General features: G+C 43.6%; 1 long non-coding RNA gene across 1 annotated transcript in view; it reads left to right on the top strand.

Moving 5' to 3' along the window:
* The window catches only part of LOC106584627 (uncharacterized), a 43,484-nt gene that overhangs the window by 14,228 nt on the left and 10,899 nt on the right, over positions 1 to 18,357 (top strand). Inside the window, exon 2 of the long non-coding RNA XR_001323790.3 lies at positions 10,498 to 10,643. This is a non-coding gene — a long non-coding RNA (uncharacterized LOC106584627). The remainder of the gene's footprint in view (positions 1 to 10,497; positions 10,644 to 18,357) is intronic.

Here is an 18,357-nt window from a genome sequence, read left to right as displayed (position 1 = left end):
ATTAATATTTTTCATAATTAAAAAAGATTATTACAAAAAAAGACAAATCGGGTGTTTCTATTTCAAACAGTTTTGTTATTTCAGTCTTCTGTGATGTATAGAAAGTTTTTAATATTCGAATGCAAACTCAATTGAATAAATTTGAACTCTATCGAACATCGTACAGGTGTCTTCTTTTTTCTAAACCCATAACCATGTGTGTGAGGTGTATACTTCTGTTTCAAAGTAGATTTTGCTTAAGACTGACAAGAATCACTCTCTGTGACCCTGATTTAGCCCAATGTAGTAAAAGATTAGGAGTGCAGGATGAGTTAGCTACCAATGCCGGGGGAGGCGGGCGCTTCATCGGGCCGAGGGAGAGTCAATGAGGGAAATCCAATAACTAACTATAGAGCGAGGAAAAAATGTATTCCCGATGTCAGTCATCTCGTGCGCTAGCACTAGAGGTGTAAAAGTACCCAATTGACATACTTAAGTAAAGATTCCTTAATAGAAAATGACTCCAGTGAAAGTCACCCAGTAAAATACTACTAGAGTAGAAGTCTAAAAGTATTGGGTTTTAAATATACATAAGTATCAAAAGTACAAGTAGAAATCATTTCAAATTCCTTATATTAAGCAAACCAGGCATAATTTTCTAGTTGTTTTTATTTATTTACAGATAGACAGGGGCACACTCCAACAGTCAGACATAATTTACAAACTAAGCATTTGTGTTTAGTGAGTCCTCCAGATCAGAGGCAATAGGGATGACCAGGGATGTTTTCTTGCTAAGTGTGTGAATTTGACCATTTTCCTGTCCTGCTAACCATTCAAAATGTAACGAGCACTTTTGGGTGTCAGGGAAAACGTATGGAGTAAAAAGTACATTCTTTTCTTTAGGAATATAGTGAAGTAAAAGTTGTCAAAAATATGAATAGTAAAGTACAAATACCCCAAAAAACGACTTTAGTACTTTAACGTGCTAGAACTAAGCCAAGGTGGAAAAAGTTACAATACTCCTGTAGCCTACTTCACAGAGAACATGCCAAAAAAGTTGACAAAACAAAAAGGAGATCAGATGAGGTTCTATGTTAGCCAGTTTGAGCTAGCTACCGAGCTAGCATACGAACTCTGTAGCAGATTAGATCATCCATATGACGTTGAGAAATAGTGCATTGTGGTAGTTTAGAAGATATCCGGAAATAATTTAATAAATATGCAATAACCCAAAAACATAACTACTTTTGTACTTATAGGTAACCAGATCATGACTAAGTCTTGACCACACTGTTGTTACATTGGTGAGCAAAACCTCATGCTTCCTACACTTTAACCTGTTGGGGCTAAGGGGCAGTATTTGCACGGCCGGATAAAAAAACGTACCCGATTTAAACTGGTTACTACTCTTGCCCAGAAACGAGAATATGCATCTAATTAGTCGATTTGGATAGAGAACACTCTAAAGTGTCTAAAACTGTTTGAATGGTGTCTGTGAGTATAACAGAACTCATATGGCAGGCCAAAACCTGAGAAGATTCCATACAGGAAGTGCCCTGTCTGACAATTTGTTATCCTTCTGTTGCATCTCTATCGAAAATACAGCATCTCTGCTGTAAAGTGACATTTTCTAAGGCTTCCATTGGCTCTCAGAAGGCGCCAGAAAGTGGAATGAGAGGTCTGCAGTCTCTGGGCGAAGTACAGCAGCTCTGTTTGTTACTGGCCTGCCTGGGGACAGTGACACTGGAGATGCGTGGTCACGAGAAGTCGGCATGTTTTTCTTTCTGCCTTTGAATGAATACAACGTCGCCCGGTTGGAATATTATCGCTATTTTACGGGAAAAATAGCATAAAAATTGATTTTAAACAGCGTTTGACATGCTTCGAAGTACGGTAATGGAATATTTTGAAATATTTTGTCACGAAATGCGCTCGCGCATCACCCTTCGGATAGTGACCTGAACGCACGAACAAAACGGAGCTATTTCAATATAACTATGGATTATTTAGAACCAAAACAACATTTGTTGTTGAAGTAGAAGTCCTGGGAGTGCATTCGGACGAAGAACAGCAAAGGTAATCCAATTTTTCTTATAGTAAATCTGAGTTTGGTGAGGGCCAAACTTGGTGGGTGTCAAATTGGCAAGCCGTGATGACCGGGCTATGTACTCAAAATATTGCAAAATGTGCTTTCGCCGAAAAGCTATTTTAAAATCTGACACCGCGATTGCATAAAGGAGTTCTGTATCTGTAATTCTTTAAATAATTTATGTATTTTGTGAACGTTAATCGTGAGTAATTTAGTAAATTCACCGGAAGTTTGCGGTGGGTATGCTAGTTCTGAACATCACATGCTAATGTAAAAAGCTGTTTTTTTAATATAAATATGAATTTGATTGAACAAAATATGCATGTATTGTATAACATAATGTCCTAGGAGTGTCATCTGATGAAGATCATCAAAGGTGAGTGCTGCATTTAGCTGTGGTTTTGGTTTTTGTGACATATATGCTTGCTTTGAAAATGGCTGTGTGATTATTTTTGGCAGGGTACTCTCCTGACAATCTAATGTTTTGCTTTCGCTGTAAAGCCTTTTTGAAATCGGACAATGTGGCTAGATTAACGAGAGTCTTGTCTTTAAAATGGTGTAAAATAGTCATATGTTTGAGAAATTGATGTTATAGCATTTATGAGGTAAAATAGTCATATGTTTGAGAAATTGAAGTTATAGCATTTATGAGGTATTTGTAATTCGCGCCACCAGATTCCACTGGCTGTTGACTAGGTGGCGAGCGTCCCACCTTGCCCAGTGAGGTTAAAGCAGGGTTTTCCAAACTCTGTCCTGGGAAACACAGATTCAACCACAAAAAGCAGGCAGGTTTTCCAATGCCTCGCAAAGAAGGGCACCTATTGGTAGATGGGTAAATATGAAAAAAGCAGACATTGAATATCCCTTTGAGCATGGTGAATTTATTAAGGAAAGGTTCACCCATTTTGAATGTTATATTGTTTTTGTGCATCTCTGAGTGATCTATTGATTCCCTGGGCGGCAGGTAGCCTAGCGGTTAAGAGGTTGGGCCATTAAGCAAAAGGTTGCTGGTTCAAATACCCGAACTGACTAGGGGAAACATCTGTTGACATGCCCTTAACCCTAATTGCTCCTGTAAGTCGCTCTGGATAAGAGCGTCTGCTAAGTGACTAAAATGTAAATGTCTATCTGAGTTATTGGCGTTCAAGCAGGCAGAACTCCGGCCGGAATGATGTAGCACTGTGATAAAGTCGCTCTCACTACACGGGAAGTTAATAGGAATATGACATTCAGATTGAAAAACATCTATCGTACATGTAAGATTTCAATACTGGTAGATGTCATAACTCTGTCTTCTCTCAAATGATTGTCTGCCTTTTTAGTCCAGGGTGCATTGCATGGTGACGTTGCCAGAGATATTATAGAAAGGAGATAGGAATCCAATGACTGAAAGTGGGTCCAGCGCCGACAGAGATGGCCGCCTCGCTTCGCGTTCCTAGGAAACTATGCAGTATTTTGTTTTTTGTGTTATTTCTTACCAGAAAATCTTAGGTTTTATTACATACAGTCGGGAGGAACTATTGGATATAAGAGCAACGTCAACTCACCAACATTATGACCAGGAATACGACTTTCCCAAAGCAGATCCTCTGTTTGGCCCACCACCCAGGACAATGGATCGGATCCCAGCCGGTGACCCAAAACAACGGCGCTGCAGAAGGGGCAGACGGAGCAGTCTTCTGGTCAGGCTCCGTAGACGGGCACATCGCGCACCGCTCCCAAGCATACTACTCGCCAATGTCCAGTCTCTTGACAACAAGGTAGACGAAATCCAAGCAAGGGTTACCTTCCAGAGAGACATCAGAGACTGTAACGTTCTTTGTTTCACAGAAACATGGCTCACTCGAGACACGCTATCGGAGTCGGTACAGCCACCTGGTTTCTTCACGCATCGCGCCGACAGAAACAAGCATCTCTCTGGTAAGAAGGGCGGAGTGTATGCCTTATGATTAACAAGACGTGGTGTGATCATAACAACATACAGGAACTCAAGTCCTTTTGTTCACCTGACCTAGAATCCCTTACAATCAAATGCCGACCACATTATCTACCAAGAGAATTCTCTTCGATCATAATTACAGTCGTGTATATTCCCCCCCAAGCAGACACATCGACGGCCCTGAACGAACTTCATTTGACTCTGTAAACTGGAAACCACATATCTTGAGGCTGCATTTATTGTAGCTGGGGATTTTAACAAGGCTAATCTGAAAACAAGGCTCCCTAAATGTTATCAGCATATCGATTGCGCAACCCGGGCTGGCAAAACCCTGGATCATTGTTATCCTCTCTAGGGCAGGCGGGACGAATTCGTCCCACCTACGTAACAGCCAGTTGAATCCTTTGGCGCGATTTTCAAATACCTTAAAAATCCTATTACTTCAATTTCTCAAACATATGACTATTTTACAGCTATTTAAAGACAAGACTCTCGTTAATCTAACCACACTGTCCGATTTCAAAAAGGCTTTACCACGAAAACAAAACATTAGATTATGTCAGCAGAGTACCCAGCCAGAAATAATCAGACACCCATTTTTCAAGCTAGCATATAATGTCACAAAAACCCAGAAGACAGCTAAATGCAGCACTAACCTTTGATGATCTTCATCAGATGACACACCTAGGACATTATGTTATACAATACATGCATGTTTTGTTCAATCAAGTTCATATTTATATCAAAAACCAGCTTTTTACATTAGCATGTGACGTTCAGAACTAGCATACCCCCCGCAAACTTCCGGCGAATTCACTAACAATTTACTAAATTACTCACGATAAACGTTCACAAAAAGCATAACAATTATTCTAATTATAGATACAGAACTCCTCTATGCACTCGATATGTCCGATTTTAAAATAGCTTTTTGGTGAAAGCACATTTTGCAATATTCTAAGTACATAGCCCAGCCATCACGTGCTAGCTATTTAGACACCCGGCAAGTTTAGCCTTCACCAAAATCAGATTTACTATTATAAAAGTTTGATTACCTTTTGTTGTCTTCGTCAGAATGCACTCCCAGGACTGCTACTTCAAAAACAAATGTTGGTTTGGTCCAAAATAATCCATCGTTATATCCGAATAGCGGCGTTTTGTTCGTGCGTCCCAGACACTATCCGAAATGGTAAATCAGGGTCGTGCGCATGGCGCAATTCGTGACAAAAATAAATATTCCATTACCGTACTTTGAAGCATGTCAACCACTGTTTAAAATCAATTTTTATGCAATTTATCTCGTAAAAAAGCGATAATATTCCGACCGGGAATCTCCTTTTCCGCAAACAGAGGAAAAATCACAAAGACGGGGGCGGCCAGGGCACGCGCCTAAGCCCACAGTCCCTTGATCGGCCACTTGAGAAAGGCGATAATGTGTTTCAGCCTGGGGCTGGAATGACGACATTCAGGTTTTTCCCGGGCTCTGAGAGCCTATTGGAGCCGTGGGAAGTGTCACGTTACCGCAGAGATCCTTTGTAATTGAATGAGATGTCAAAGAAAGACAATAAATGGTCAGACAGGCCACTTCCTGTAAAGGAATCTCTCAGGTTTTGACCTGCCATTTGAGTTCTGTTATACTCACAGACACCATTCAAACAGTTTTAGAAACTTTGGAGTGTTTTCTATCCAAAGCCAAAAATTATATGCATATTCTAGTTACTGGGCAGGAGTAGTAACCAGATTAAATCGGGTACGTTTTTTATCCAGCCGTGTCAATACTGCCCCCTAGCCCTAACAGGTTATCTAACTTCCGCGACGCATATAAGGCCCTCCCCCGCCCTCCTTTCAGAAACGCTGACCACGACTCCATTTTGTTGCTCCCAGCCTATACACAGAAACTAAAACAGGAAGCACCCGTGTTCAGGTCTGTTCAACACTGGTCCGACCAATCGGATTCTACGCTTCAAGATTGCTTCGATCACGTGGACTGGGATATGTTCCGCATAGCGTCGAACAACAACATTGATGAATACGGTGATTCGGTGAGCGAGTCTATTAGCAAGTGCATCGGTGATGTTGTACCCAGAGCGTCTATTGAAACATTCCCCAACCAGAAACCGTGGATTGATGGCAGCATTCGCGCAAAACTGAAAGCGCGAACCACTGCTTATAATCAGGGCAAGGTGACCGGAAACATGACCGAATACAAACAGTGTAGCTATTCCTTCCGCAAGGCAATCAAACAAGCTAAGCGTCAGTATAGAGACAAAGTAGTCGCAATTCAACGGCTCAGACATGAGAGGTACAGTGGGGGGGGAAAAGTATCTGATCCCCTGCTGATTTTGTACGTTTGCCCACTGACAAAGAAAGGATCAGTCTATAATTTTAATGATAGGTTTATTTGAACAGTGAGAGACAGAATAACAAAAATATCCAGAAAAACGCATGTCAGAAATGTTATAAATTGATTTGCATTTTAATGAGGGAAATAAGTATTTGACCCCCTCTCAATCAGAAAGATTTCTGGCTCCCAGGTGTCTTTTATACAGATAACAAGCTGAGATTAGGAGCACACTCTTAAAGGGAGTGCTCCTAACCGCAGCTTGTTACCTGTAAAAAGGACACCTGTCCACAGAAGCAATCAATCAATCAGATTCCAAACTCTCCACCATGGCCAAGACCAAAGAGCTGTCCAAGGATGTCAGGGACAAGATTGTAGACCTACACAAGTCTGGAATGGGCTACAAGACTATCGCCAAGCAGCTTGGTGAGAAGGTGACAACAGTTGGTGCGATTATTCACAAATGGAAGAAACTGTCAATCTCCCTCGGCCTGGAGCTCCATGCAAGATCTCACCTCGTGGAGTTGCAATGATCATGAGAATGGTGAGGAATCAGCCCAGAACTACACGGGAGGATCTTGTCAATGATCTCAAGGCAGCTGGGACCATAGTCACCAAGTCACCAAGAAAAGAGTTGGTAACGCACTACGCCATGAAGGACTGAAATCCTGCAGCGCCCGCAAGGTCCCCCTGCTCAAGAATACATATACATGCCCGTCTGAAGTTTGCCAATGAACATCTAAATTATTCAGAGGACAACTGGTGAAAGTGTTGTGGTCAGATGAGACCAAAATGGAGCTCATTGACATCAACTCAACTCGCCGTGTTTGGAGGAGGACGAATGACCCCAAGAACACCATCTCCACCGTCAAACATGGAGGTGGAAACATTATGCTTTGGGGGTGTTTTTCTGCTAAGGGGACAGGACAACTTCATCGCATCAAAGGGACGATGGACGGGGCCATGTACCGTCAAATCTTGGGTAAGAACCTCTTTCCCTCAGCCAGGGCATTGAAAATGGGTCGTGGATGGGTATTCCAGCATGACAATGACCCAAAACACACAGCCAAGGCAACAAAGGAGTGGCTCAAGAAGAAGCACATTAAGGTCCTGGAGTGGCCTAGCCAGTCTCCAGACCTTAATCCCATAGAAAATCTGTGGAGGGAGCTGAAGGTTCGAGTTGCCAAACGTCAGCCTCAAAACCTTAATGACTTGGAGAAGATCTGCAAAGAGGAGTGGGACAAAATCCCTCCTGAGATGTGTGCAAACCTGGTGGCCAACTACAAGAAATGTCTGACCTCTGATTGCCAACAAGGGTTTTGCCACCAAATACTAAGTCATGTTTTGCAGAGGGGTCAAATACTTATTTCCCTCATTAACATGCAAATCATTTTATAACATTTTTGACATGCGTTTTTCTGGATTTTTTTGTTGTTATTCTGTCTCTCACTGTTCAAATAAACCTATTATTAAAATAATAGACTGATCATTTCTTTGTAAGTGGGAAAACGTAAAAAATCAGCAGGGGATCAAATACTTTTTTCCCGCACTGTATGTGGCAGGGTCTACAGTCAATCACGGACTACAAAAGAAAAACCAGCCCCGTCACGGACCACAGTGTCTTGCTCCCAGACAAACTAAACAACTTCATTGCTCGCTTTGAGGACAATACAGTGCCACTGACACGGCCCGCTACCAAAACCTGCAGGCTCTTCTTCCTTTAAGACATTTAAACGTGTTAATCCTCGCAAGGCTGCAGGCCCAGACGGCATCCCCAGCCGCATCCTCAGAGCATGTGCAGACCAGCTGGCTGGTGTGTTTACGGACATATTCAATCAATCCTTATCCCAGTCTGCTGTTCCCAGATGCTTGAAGACGGCCACTATTCCCTGTTCCCAAGAAAGCTAAGGTAACTGAGCTAAACGACTATCGCTCCGTAGCACTCACTTCCGTCATCATGAAGTGCTTTGAGAGACTAGTCAAGGACCATATCACCTCCACCCTACCTAACACCCTAGACCCACTCCAATTTGCTTACCGCCCCAATAGGTCCACAGACGACGCAATCACACTGCACACTGCCCTAACCCATCTGGACAAGAGGAATACCTATGTAAGAATGCTGTTTATCGACTACAGCTCAGCATTTAACACCATAGTTCCCTCGAAACTCGTCATTAAGCTCGAGACCCTGGGTCTTGACCCCGCCCTGTGCAACTGGGTCCTGGACTTCCTGATGGGCCGCCCCCAGGTGGTGAGGGTAGGTAACAACATCTCCACCCCTCTGATCCTCAACACTGGGGCCCCACAAGGGTGCGTTCTCAGCCCTCTCCTGTACTCCTCGTTCACCCATGACTGCGTGGCCATGCACGCCTCCAACTCAATCATCAAGTTTGCAGACGACACTACAGTGGTAGGCTTGATTCCAACAACGACGAGACGGCCTACAGGGAGGTGAGGGCCCTCGGAGTGTGGTGTCAGGAATATAACCTCACATTCAATGTCAACAAAACAAAGGAGATGATCGTGGACTTCAGGAAACAGCAGAGGGAGCAGCCCCCTATCTACATTGACAAGACAGTGGTGGAGAAGGTGGAGAGTTTTAAGTTCCTCGGCGTACACATCACGGACAAACTGAAATGGTCCACCCACACAGATAGTGTGGTGAAGAAGGCGCAGTAGCGCTTCTTGAACCTCAGGAGGCTGAAGAAATTCGGCTTGTCACCAAAAACACTCAAACTTTTACAGATGCACAATCGAGAGCATCCTGTCGGGCTGTATCACCGCCTGGTACAGCAACTGCTCCGCCCACAACAGTAAGGCTCTCCAGAGGGTAGTGAGGTCTGCACAACTCATCATCGGGGGCAAACTACCTGCCCTCCAGGACACCTACACCACCCGATGTCACAGGAAGGCCCAAAAGAACATCAAGGACAACAACCACCCGAGCCACTGCCTGTTCACCCCGCTATCATCCAGAAGGCGAGGTCAGTACAGGTGCATCAAGCGTGGACCGAGAGACTGAAAAACAGCTTCTATCTCAAGGCCATCAGACTGTTAAACAGCCATCACTAACATTGAGTGGCTGCTGCCAACATACTGACTCAACTCTAGCCACTTTAATAATGGAAAAATTGATGTAATAAATGTATCACTAGCCACTTTAAACAATGCCACTTTATATAATGTTTACATACCCTACATTACTCTTCTCATATGTATATACTGTACTCTATACCATCTACTGCATCTTGCCTATGCCGTTCGGCCAGCACTCATTCATATATTTTTATGTACATATTCTTATTCATTCCTTTACACTTGTGTGTGTGTGTATAAGGTAGTTGTTGTGAAATTGTTAGATTACTTGTTAGATATTACTGCATGGTCAGAACTAGAAGCACAAGCATTTCGCTACACTCGCATTAACATCTGCTAACCATGTGTATGTGACAAATAAAATTTGATTTGAAGGTTCCCCTTACAAAAACGCATTTGTTGCTACAAACTTCCTGCAAATTTGCTGCTAACTAAATAGTGTGCCACAAACTGTTGTGTATGCCACTAGTGATGAATCTGCGGTAAACCTTTGGCATCAATAATATTTATTGCCACTAGGGGCAAACAGTTTGCCAGAGTTTTTTTCTGGCAGACAATTCTCTCAGGATTCAATTTCAATCTGTGGTAAATCTGTGGCAACAAGTTCCAAGACGAGAAACCGTTGATGACCAATAAAGGGGATTAGAAACCTACCAGCTAGCTAGATAGCTTGTCCGGTGACTGTCTAACTTATTAAACTTCTTAATTAACTTACACATTTTATTAGCTAAATGATGCCTAGTTAGCAATGTCATGTTTTATGGGATAGAGTAAAACACATTTTGTTGATACCAGTTTCAATCTGTCAGCGCCACTGACCAGCTAGTACTTAGCTAGCTAATGTTAGCTATCATATTTTGCACAATTCATGTGATGGGTAGCTAGCTAACTTTTGATTTGCGTAAACGCTTATTTTTTGTGAATGCATTGCTATCTTTTAATACCAATATGTTAGTGTCACGGTTCAGTAGGAAGTTAGCTAGCACAACCACTTAGGTCTAGCAACAATATTAGTAGTTTTGACATCAAAGCAAATCATCCCTTTTGCAGATGGATACCCTCCCCCTACCCGTGGTGTTGGAAGAGGCTGTATTGGGAGAAGGATGCATCAACACCCTGGACATATGATTGGGGTGCACTCACTCAACACTCTTTTTGCAGTGATAAATGAGTGTATTGTCTTCAGGATTCTTAAGGTAAGTAAATGCATGTATTATTCTCAAATGTAGCCCATACATTCATTATTTGTAACAATTAGATCTTTAATTTATTTCAACTAGTAGCTAGCTTATCTTGATCATGTGTTGTTCCGTGTCTCTTTTTAGAAGCAATCAGTTACAAGGCAAAAATACAGATTGAGGCCTTCAATCAAACTGAGGACAGAGAAATGTGTGCACCAGACAGGTCAAGGCTTGTTGCATGCAAGAAACGTTTTTGGGTTGTTTGGATTACCCAATTGCTGGTTTGCAGGCATTTGGTCAAAAGTTGGATTGTTTTCTGTAAATACTGCAAGGTTGGGTTGTTAGTACTGGGTTATTAAGGTTGGGGTATGGATATTTGACCCAGACAGTGGGTTAATTATACTGCCACCAGCGCGTGAAGTCCACCAGAATACTTGCAAGTATTCAAGTTCAAGTTTGTGTGACTGATAAGTGGAAAACTGCTAACATTATTTCAACAGACTAAGGGTGTTTTGGCTGCATGTAAACTGTGAAGACAGTAAGTAACAAATGTTATGAATTTGATGGGCATTCAGGTTAAATAGGACAACCTATCATAATTAGGTTGCTAGCTAATGTTAGCTTGAGTGTTAGCTAGCTAGCCATTTCCTGTGCTAATATCTCTGGCTGTGGTAGCGTTAGCTAGTTACATCTTTATATAACAAGCATCTTCGTCTTCCACATTGTTATCTATAATCAATAGTACAACTTTAATGGAAACTTGAAAAACTTTACTTCACCAGAGCCTCTTAGAACCATGCAGCCACTTTGGGACTAGATACATTACATACACAGCTACCATAGATAGTCTGGACAGCAGTGAAATAACAATAGCGAGACTATATACAGGGGGGTACGGATACAGAGTCAATGGGGCGGGGGCACCGGTTATTTGAGGTAGTATGTACATGTAGGTAGAGTTATTAAAGTGACTATGCATAGATGACAACAGAGAGTAGCAGTGGTGTAAGGGAGGGGGGGCTGCAAATAGTCTGGGTAGCCATTTGACTAGATGTTCAGGAGTCTTATGGCTTGGGGGTAGAAGCTGTTTAGAAGCCGAGTGGTAGCAGAGAGAAACCGTCTATGACTAGGGTGGCTAGAGTCTTTGACCATTTTTAGGGCCTTCCTCTGACACCGCCTGGTATAGAGGTCTTGGATGGCAGGAAGCTTGGCCCCAATGATGTACTGTGCTGGTCGCATTACCCTCTAGTGCCTTGCGGTCGGAGGCCGAGCAGTTGCCATACCAGGCAGTGATGCAACCAGTCAGGATGCTCTTGATGGTGCAGCTGTAGAACCTGTTTGAGGATCTGAGGACCCTTGCCAAATCTTTTCAGTCTCCTGAGGGGGAATATGTTTTGTCGTGCCCTCGTCACGACTGTCTTCGGACCATGTTAGTTTGTTGGTGATGTGGACACCAAGGAACTTGACGCTCTCAACCTGCTCCACTGCAGCCCCGTAGATGAGAATGGGGGTGTGCTCGGTCCTCTTTGTCCTGTAGTCCACCATCATCTCCTTTGTCTTGATCACGTTGAGGGAGAGATTGTTGTCCTGGCACCACACGGCCAGGGTCTGACCTCCTCCCTATAGGCTGTCTCGTTGTTGTCGGTGATCAGGCACTACAGTTCTCACTGTAGTGTCATCGGCAAATTTAATGATGGGGTTGGAGTCGTGCCTGGCCGTGCAGTCATGAGTGAACAGGGAGTACAGGAGGGGACTGGGCACACACCCCTGAGGGGCCCCTGTGTTGAGGATCAGCGTGGCGAATGTGTTGTTACCTACCCTTACCACCTGGGGGCGGCCCGTCAGGAAGTCCAGGATCCAGTTGCAGAGGGAGGTGTTTAGTCCCAGGGTCCTTAGTGATCAACCTGACACAACACACACATCACAGGCTGGGAGCAGCTCATGGGCACTTAGGGGTACAGTACCTTGCTCAAGGGCACAACCGCAGTGGGTAGTATACAGAAATATTGTAGCTGGTAACCCTTTGGCTGACTGATCACTCCCTGCAGGTTTCCCGCAGGCAGCCCGGGGTTCGAATATCGGCTTGCCTTTCTAACCTCGAAGCTACTGCCTATTCATTCTCTCATTTTTCTTTCCTCAGTTCCTTGCCTTTGTTTAACCATTTGACCTGGCTTATCAACCCTTACATCTAGGTATTTATTTTAGAAATGTCGGTGATCTATCCCTTAATCTCCCCCCTAGCAGTTAAGAGCGTTGGACCAGTAACTGATAGGTTGCTGGTTCGAATCCCTGAGCCAGCAAGGTGGAATCTGCCATTCTGCCTTTGAGCAAGGCAGTTAACCCTTAACAACTGCTCCCTGGGCGACAAAGATGTGGCTGGTAAAAAATAGACATCTTACCCGCCAATACCAAAATCTTACCGCATTTGGTGGGTGGCAGATGTTAATTTTAAGCCCTCCATAGGACTGTGGACACACCAAGCGACACGACAAAGCTTGAGCAGTAGCCTGGTCTTGCCAGGCACATGAAGGAGACCGCGATTCAGAGGGCTCAGTGGTCCAGACAGAATGGGGCCAAGACAGTCGATAGTCCAAGAGTATCCATGTCTTCTGGATACTTCAGGCATGGTGGGTAAATGTATTTATTTTTTACAAAACATTAGACTTCAAATGTATTTGATTTTCTGTGATTAACTAGCCTGGCTGACAAAACCCAGATGACTCACAGTGCAGGGAGAGCTGTGACCACACTGGTCTGGAAAGGAGGCTGATTGTCAATGCAATATTCGCTAATAAATTGTTGCGACAGGGTTTGATTGGTTCTCACAAATGTTTTTTGAGACATTGTTTGGATTTGAAAATCCAACCATTGTAATAGAAAGGGGCAGCGCTGTGGGTGTTTGAGTGAGAAAGACACAGAGGAGAGCCAACCAGTAAAAGCACAGCCCACTTCATTAGCAACACATTGTGCTGACAACATCGAAGAGCCATTCCAGATTGAGGTCAGGAGGGCTTTGAGAGTCAGGTGTTAAACTGTTAGCCAGTTTAACATTAACTACAATGGAAAAGTTGTTTGTCTAGATACAACATAACAGAATCTTAAGTAATTTGTGGCAGTCTCACAATGCTTAGAAACAGCATTGGGTGTCGATACGGGGGGAAGATGTGGATCTTAGCAAGTGTCATACATTTTTGTGGATATTTATGTAAATGTCTGTTTTTGTCAATGTATGCTTTTGTTTGTAAAAACAAAATATTACAAAGAAAGTAATTGTCTGCTTTACTACAGATTGCTCAGGACTTCTACATTTTAAACCTGGACTGCTTAGGGAAACTCTGTCTTCAAGGACAAACTTTGTTTTGCAGGCCCAAGGTCTTCTCTTGGAAGTGCAGGTATAGTTAGAAATGACCCTGCTGGTGGTACGGTACCTCAGATACTCATTCAGTTTTAACCTGAAACAATCAAGTTATTCACTAAACATTCTTCTCTCCAGATACACAAGGTGACATCTTTTTAACATTTCTACCAATGGTCCTCCCAACACCAGTCTACAGGATAGGCAGGTAGACATTCCGATCCAGCTTCAATGAGACCAGAAAGTCCTTCATTGACTTGCAGCCTGTACATTTACAGTGGATTGGCATTGGGATATTGATGGGGAAATTAGATGGCATTTTGTAAACCTTGAATGAAGGGAACAGCATTCCAAAATCTGTTACGCATAACTGCACACTCCAAGACATTAGGTAGATTTCCATCCAATTTGCGACATTTTCATGTGAATATTAAAAAATCTGCATAACACAATATGAGCATTTTCCCGCCAGAGATATTTCCAACAAACTGACTTTTTGCGGATTAAAGGCTGTGCGTGATGATGTAGTGCACATAAAAATAACTTTTGCAGTGAAATTCCCATGTGCCAAATAAAAAAATGCAAGTAAAAGGGGTTTCCATCGCATTTTCAATTCTGCTGATGGTTTTGTCACAAACTGTTGCATTATATAGCAAATGTGCCCACTCTGGTCTTGGCACATGCGCTCTAGCCAACAGCTCACACAAACAGTGGGGGTAGGCTATCTACATTATGAGATTATTATGGATAAGAGCAATATTTGTCAAACTGCAGCCAAGCTTCAATCATAATGTCACCAGAATAATTTATTGGAAAGGAGCATCAAGCTCATCACCTTGCACATTCACCACCCTGTGAAGTTCATAATTTAATTTATTTAATCTGTAGTCTAATAAACTGCATGCTTTCCCAAGTCGTAGTGGTAGGACCACACAACATTTGATCACATGACTCCCAAGATTACTTCAATATGATGGTTATTATATCAATATTTGCGCATAAAGGAGTTTCCACCACCATTTCTCCCACAAGTAATTTTAATGACACAAAAAGATCCCACCAAGCCGATCGAACAAATTGTCTGTAAGCATTTATAAAATTGTACCGGCATTTAGTGTTACTATCAGCCTGGTCGTGATTTCATGCGTCAGGTAATTCATCCACATGAAATGGTTGGATGGAAACGTGGTTAGTGTTGTGTAAATGAACCTATGAGCCCCAGACCCAAATAAATGGAAGATGTAGGCATCAAACAGGGATTGGGTGTTGATTCATGTAAATGGCTATAAAATATACAAAATAAATTGTATGTGATGGCATTGTCAGTGTGCCTCCAGGCTTTGCATAAGTCCTCATATTCCAAAATCAAATTATTTCTCTTAACAGGTTGGGACCAACATGGTTGAGTACCTGCACCAGGCGGAGGTGACGAGACACCACCCATTTGTGCTGGCTCTTGGGGAATGCTGACATTTTGTTTACAGTAATTAGTGGACAGGCATTGGAGCAAGGTACACTGCATGGGGCACTGGATGTGTGATTCAAGTCCTATTATGTGTTTGATATCAACTTTCCCACTGTGCCCCAGCATGGGAACTCCTAAAGACCACAGTGTATCAGCTGCCAGGAATCACATTTTTCACTGAACAATAGTGGATAAGTATCTGCTCTTGTATGTACTGTGAGAAGTGACAGGAGTGAAGTGATTTCTCCCAAGGATGAGCCAGACTTGTGGAGGTCTACACTGATCTATTTTTATTTTTCCCATGATGTCAAACAAAGAGGCACTGAGTTTGAAGGTAGGCCTTGAAATATAGCCACAGGTACACCTCCAATTGGTTCAGTGATGTCAATTAGCCTATCAGAAGCTTCTAAAGCCATGACATCATTTTCTGTAATTTTCCAAGCTGTTTAAAGGCACAGTCAACTTAGTGTATGTAAACTTCTGACCCACTGGAATCATTTTAAAATAATCTTATTAAATACTTTTTTCTTTACATAGTTGAATGTGCTGACAACAAAATCACACAAAAATAATCAATGGAAATCCAATTTATCAACCCATGGAGGTCTGGATTTGGAGTCACACTCAAAATTAAAGTGGAAAACCACACTACAGGCTGATCCAACTTTGATGTAATGTCCTTAAAAGAAGTCAAAATGAGGCTCAGTAGTGCGTGTGGCCTCCACGTGCCTGTATGACCTCCCTACAATGCCTGGGCATGCTCCTGATGAGGTGGCGGATGGTCTCCTGAGGGATCTCCTCCCAGACCTGGACTAAAGCATTCGCCAACTCCTGGACAGTCTGTGGTGCAATGTGGCGTTGGTGGATGGAGCGAGACATGATGTCCCAGATGTGCTCAATTGGATTCAGGTCTGTGGAACGGGCGGGCCAGTCCATAGCATCAATGCCTTCCTCTTGCAGGAACTGCTGACACACTCCAGCCACATGAGGTCTTGCATTAGGAGGAACCCAGGGCCAACCGCACCAGCATATGGTCTCACAAGGGGTCTGAGGATCTCATCTCGGTACCTAATGGCAGTCAGGCTACCTCTGGCGAGCACATGGAGGGCTGTGCGGCCCCCCCAAAGAAATGCCACCCCACACCATGACTGACCCACCGCCAAACCGGTCATGCTGGAGGATGTTGCAGGCAGCAGAACGTTCTCCACGGCGTCTCCAGACTCTGTCACGTCTGTCACATGTGCTAAGTGTGAACCTGCTTCATCTCAAATCAAATTTATTTATATAGCCATTCGTACATCAGCTGATATCTCAAAGTGCTGTACAGAAACCCAGCCTAAAACCCCAAACAGCAAGCAATACATGTGAAAGAAGCACGGTGGCTAGGAAAAGCTCCCTAGGAAAAACTCCCTAGGAAGGCCAAAAACCTAGGAAGAAACCTAGAGAGGAACCAGGCTATGAGGGGTGGCCAGTCCTCTTCTGGTTGTGCAGGGTGGATATTATAACAGAACATGGTCAAGATGTTAAAATGTTCATAAATGACCAGCATGGTCAAATAATAATAATCATAGTAGTGAGGGTGCAACAAGCACATCCGGTGAACAGGTCAGTGTTCCATAGCCGCAGGCAGAACAGTTGAAACTGGAGCAGCAGCACGGCCAGGTGGACTGGGGACAGCAAGGAGTTATCATACCAGGTAGTCCTGAGGCATGGTCCTAGGGCTCAGGTCCTCCGAGAGAAAGACAGAAAGAGAGAGAGAGCGAATTAGAGAGAGCATATTTAAATTCACACAGGACACCGGATAAGACAAGAGAAATACTCCAGATGTAACAGACTGACCCTAGCCCCCCGACACATAAACTACTGCAGCATAAATACTGGAGGCTGAGACAGGAGGGATCAGAAGACACTGTGGCCCCATCCGATGATGCCCCCGGACAGGGCCAAACAGGCAGGATATAACCCCACCCACTTTGCCAAAGCACAGCCCCCACACCACTAGAGGGATGTCTCCAACCACCAACTTACCGTCCTAAGACAAGGCCGAGTATAGCCTACAACGATCTCCGCCATGGCACAACCCAAGGGGGGGCGCCAACCCAGACAGGAAGACCACGTCAGTGACTCAACCCACTCAAGTGACGCACCCCTCCCATGGACGGCATGGAAGAACACCAGTAAGCCAGTGACTCAGCCCCTGTAAAAGGGTTAGAGGCAGAGAATCCCAGTGGAAAGAGGGGAACCGGCAAGGCAGAGACAGCAAGGGCGGTTTGTTGCTCCAGCCTTTCCGTTCACCTTCACACTCCTGGGCCAGACTATACTTAATCATAGGACCTACTGAAGAGATAAGTCTTCAGTAAAGACGTAAAGGTTGAGACTGAGTCTGCGTCTCTCACATGGGTAGGCAGACCATTCCAAAAAAATGGAGCTCTATAGGAGAAAGCCCTACCTCCAGCTGTTTGCTTAGAAATTCTAGGGACAATTGGGAGGCCTGCGTCTTGTGACCGTAGCGTACGTGTAGGTATGTACGGCAGGACCAAATCGGAAAGATAGGTAGGAGCAAGCCCATGTAATGCTTTGTAGGTTAGAAAACAGTCTAGGACTTGGTATATAAGTGCCATAGTTTTTTAAATATGATCATCATTGTTTTAAAACCATTACTTAATGGACAACATTTAAGATATTTTTTAATTTGTGTGGGAGGCTAGCACTGGAGTAATATGATCAAATTTTTGGGTTCTAGTCAGGATTCTAGCAGCCGTATTTAGCACTAACTGAATTTTGTTTAGTGCTTATCCGGGTAGCCGGAAAGTAGAGCATTGCAGTAGTCCAGCCTAGAAGTAACAAAAGCATGGATTAATTTTTCTGCGTCATTTTTCTGCGTCATCTGAAGAGCACAGGGCGCCAGT

The sequence above is a fragment of the Salmo salar genome, chromosome 23, assembly GCF_965601325.2.
Source record: "Salmo salar chromosome 23, fSalSal1, whole genome shotgun sequence".
NCBI classification, from domain to species: Eukaryota; Metazoa; Chordata; class Actinopteri; order Salmoniformes; family Salmonidae; genus Salmo; species Salmo salar.
Note: the sequence above shows the minus strand (reverse complement) of the source record. Positions and strands in the feature narration are given on the sequence as shown.